This window comes from Theropithecus gelada, chromosome 7b (assembly GCF_003255815.1).
Source record: "Theropithecus gelada isolate Dixy chromosome 7b, Tgel_1.0, whole genome shotgun sequence".
Taxonomy (NCBI): domain Eukaryota; kingdom Metazoa; phylum Chordata; class Mammalia; order Primates; family Cercopithecidae; genus Theropithecus; species Theropithecus gelada.
This window is the reverse complement of record NC_037675.1, coordinates 30,341,224-30,345,603: the sequence shown is the minus strand read 5'-3', so window position 1 is coordinate 30,345,603 and position 4,380 is coordinate 30,341,224. Positions and strand designations below refer to the sequence as shown.

General features: G+C 35.1%; 1 non-coding gene across 1 annotated transcript; it reads left to right on the top strand.

Annotated features, from left to right (window-relative positions):
* The first annotated feature begins 322 nt into the window (after positions 1-322).
* Positions 323-429, top strand: LOC112629647. The gene has a single exon (XR_003120725.1). It is a non-coding gene; the product is annotated as a U6 spliceosomal RNA (small nuclear RNA).
* The last annotated feature ends 3,951 nt before the right edge of the window (positions 430-4,380 follow it).

The following is a 4,380-nucleotide window of genomic DNA, read 5'->3' as shown; positions in this document are numbered from 1 at the left end:
ATTGCAGTTAAGGACAAGGGTCTAAGAGCACACATTGATACTATATTGTTCACTGTTTCAGAACCAGTCCTCTCTATCTATCCCTTCCTCTTCTAGGGAAATTTTATATATTTAGCTTGATGCTTTTTTATAGTATATATTTTTTATTATTATATAATGTAAATGTTATATTTCTATGATATTTTAATGTAAATATTATTATAGAATTTAAATATGTATATATTCATATATTCCCTTTCTTAGATAAACAGTGGCATACCATACACATTGTTTTCCACCTTGATATTTTTTCACCTGACATTTCTCCATAATAATATATAGAGTGCTCACTTCAGCAGCACGTATACTAAAATTGGAATGATACAGAGAAGATTAGCATGGCCTCTGCGCAAGAATGACACGCAAATTTGTGAAGCGTTCCATATTTTTAACCAATTTGATCAACTGGAAGAAAGAGTATCAGTAATTGAAGATCAAATGAATGAAATGAAGTGAGAAGAGAAGTGTAGAGAATAAAGAGTAAAAAGCAATGAACAAAGCTTCCAAGAAATACGGGATTGTGTGAAAAGACCAAATCTACGTCTGATTGGTGTGCCTGAAAGTGACGGGGAAAGTGGAACCAAGTTGGAAAACACTCTGCAGGATATCATCCAGGAGAATTTCCCTAACCTAGTAAGGCAGACCAATATTCAAATTCAGGAAATACAGAGAATGCCACAAAGATACTCCTCGAGAAGAGCAACTCCAAGACACATAATTGTCAGATTCACCAAAGTTGAAATGAAGGAAAAAGTGTTAATGACAGCCAGAGAGAAAGGTCGGGTTACACACAAAGGGAAGCCCATCAGACTAACAGCAGATCTCTCGGCAGAAACTCTACAAGCCAGAAGAGAGTGGGGGCCAATATTCAACATTGTTAAAGAAAAGAATTTTCAACCCAAAATTTCATATCCAGCCAAACTAAGTTTCATAAGTGAAGGAGAACTAAAATCCTTTACAGACAGGCAAATGCTTAGAGATTTTGTCACCACCAGGCCTGCCCTACGAGAGATCCTGAAGGAAGCACTAAACATGGAAAGGAACAACAGGTACCAGCCATTGCAAAAACATGTCAAAATGTAAAGTCCATCGATGCTAGGAAGAAACTGCATCAACTAGTGAGCAAAATAACCAGCTAATATCATAATGACAGGATCAAGTTCACACATAACAATATTAACCTTAAATGTAAATGGACTAAATGATCCAATTAAAAGACACAGAGTGGCAAATTGGATAAAGAGTCAAGACCCATCAGTTTGCTGTATTCAGGAGACCCGTCTCACACGCAGAGACACACATAGGCTCAAAATAAAGGGATGGAGGAAGATCTACCAAGCAAATGGAAAACAAAAAAAAGCAGGGGTTGTAATCCTAGTCTCTGATAAAACAGACTTTAGACCATCAAAGATCAAAAGAGACAAAGAAGGCCATTACATAATGGTAAAGGGATCAATTCTTCAGGAAGAGCTAACTATCCTAAATATATATGCACCCAATACAGGAGCACCCAGATTCATAAAGCAACTCCTTAGAGACTTACAAGGAAACTTAGACTTCCATACAATAATAATGGGAGACTTTAACACCCCACTGGCAACATTAGACAGATCAACGAGACAGAAAGTTAACAAGAATATCCAGGAATTGAACTCAACTCTGCACCAAGCCTACCTAATAGACATCTACAGGACTCTCCACTCCAAATCAACAGAATATACATTCTTCTCAGCACCACATTGCACTTATTCCAAAATTGACCACATAGTTGGAAGTAAAGCACTCCTCAGCAAATGTAAAAGAACAGAAATTATAACAAACTGTTTCTCAGACCACAGTGCAATCAAACAGGAACTCAGGACTAAGAAACTCAATCAAAACCGCTCAACTATATGGAAACTGAACAACCTGCTCCTCAATGACTACTGGGTACATAACGAAATGAAGGCAGAAATAAAGATGTTCTTTGAAACCAATGAGAACAAAGATACCACATACCAGAATGCCTGGGACACATTTAAAGCAGGGTGTAGAGGGAAATTTATAGCACTAAATGCCCACAAGAGAAAGCTGGGAAGATCTAAAATTGACACACTAACATTACAATTAAAAGAACTAGAGAAGCAAGAGCAAATACATTCAAAAGCTAGCAGAAGGCAAGAAATAACTAAGATTAGAGCAGAACTGAAGGAGATAGAAACACAAAAAACCCTCCAAAAAGTCAATGAATCCAGGAGATGGTTTTTTGAAAAGATCAACAAAATTAACAGACCACTAGCAAGACTAATAAAGAAGAAAAGAGAGAAGAATCAAACAGACGCAATAAAAAATGATAAAGGGGATATCACCACTGACCCCACGGAAATACAAACTACCATCAGAGAATACTATAAACACCTCTATGCAAATAAACTAGAAAACCTAGAAGAAATGGATAATTTCCTGGACACTTACACTCTTCCAAGACTAAACCAGGAAGAAGTTGAATCCCTGAATAGACCAATAGCAGGCTCTGAAATTGAGGCAATAGTTAATAACCTACCAACCAAAAAAACTCCAGGACCAGACGGTTTCACAGCTGAATTCTACCAGAGGTACAAGGAGGAGCTGGTACCATTCCTTCTGAAACTATTCCAATCAATAGAAAAAGAGGGAATCCTCCCTAACTCATTTTACGAGACCAACATCATCCTGATACCAAAGCCTGACAGAGATACAACAAAAAAAGACAATTTTAGACCAATATCCCTGATGTACATTGATGCAAAAATCCTCAATAAAATACTGGCAAACCGAATCCAGCAGCACATCAAAAAGCTTATCCACCATGATCAAGTGGGCTTCATCACTGGGATGCAAGGCTGGTTCAACATATGCAAATCAATAAATGTAATCCAGCATATAAACAGAAGCAAAGACAAAAACCACATGATTATCTCAACAGATGCAGAAAAGGCCTTTGACAAAATTCAACAGCTCTTCATGATAAAAATTCTCAATAAATTCGGTATTGATGGAATGTATCTCAAAATAATAAGAGCTATTGATGACAAATCCACAGCCAATATCATACTGAATGGGCAAAAACTGTAAATGTAAAACATTCTTAAAAATTTAATAAGATCTGTCGTTTTTCCTCTGTATTTAAAATTATAGTTAGGAAAATTTTCCCCAGACACAAATTATAGGGCAATCAATCCATGTTTTCTTTTAGTATTTGTTTTATTTTATTTTTTAACACTCAACTCTTAGATCCTTTTGGAATGTATCCTGAGGTATGATGTAAAGAGTCAATTCACTCTTATTGTTTTCCATGGGGCTACTCTTGTTTAGCCATCTTATTAATTAAGCAGTCCATTTTCTCACTACTTATAGGAAATACTGATTGCTTAAATATGACATTTTCATAAGCGATTAAGTCCATTTCTTCTTTTGCCATCTCCTCACTGTTTCTACTCTCTTCTTCTTAGTATTAAAATAAACTGGTCCTTCTCATTAAGGATGAAGTGCACCTGCTGAACAGTCTCAGAACTATCAGGAACACAAACAGGTGTGCAAAAAATGTATGGCCTTTAAAAGATACATTTTTATGCAAATGTGCATCTCTTGCTCCATGTGTCTTTAACACAGATAAAACCCACAGGTCCTATAATTAACTCAGCTACAGAGTTGTTGAGTGTTCTCACATATATCAGCTCCTCAGAGCTGAGGATTATTATGCAATCATTAAAAATATAGTATATAAAATGAGATGGAATTGCTTCTTTTGGCAAGCAGAATCATTGGTGTATGTTTAATAATGCACCTATTTTAACAATCTGTTATTAAAACTTTGAGACTAGTCCTTTACTTAATTTTGTCTTGCATCAAATTTACCATACAAGATAAACTATACCTACAATATGTTTTTTAAAATCACATTTAATTGTAAGATCCCAATCAACAAGTTGTTTATCATTACTATGGACATATGCACATTCAGGTTTTTTTTCTGTGTTCTTATTCTGCTTGTCTATGAATTACTGGAAAGTAACTATTTTTAAAAATGACAGAAGGAAGGAAAGAAAGAGAAAAGAAGCCTCACCATTTTCGGAAAAATGAAGTTGAAAGAACTCTCTGGAGACTTCATTATAAATGGTTTTAGCACAATTATGCTAAATGGAATCAATATATTTACATTGTTTTATTCAAGGTTTATCACATTCTATTATGAAACAATGAAATGCAATTAATAAATCATCAGTTCATTTTTCTTGTTTTATTTGAAAATGCTTTGGCATATTTTAGCATATCTTTTTAGAGTAGCAAATAACTCTAATGTATAACATTAATAAACGGTGA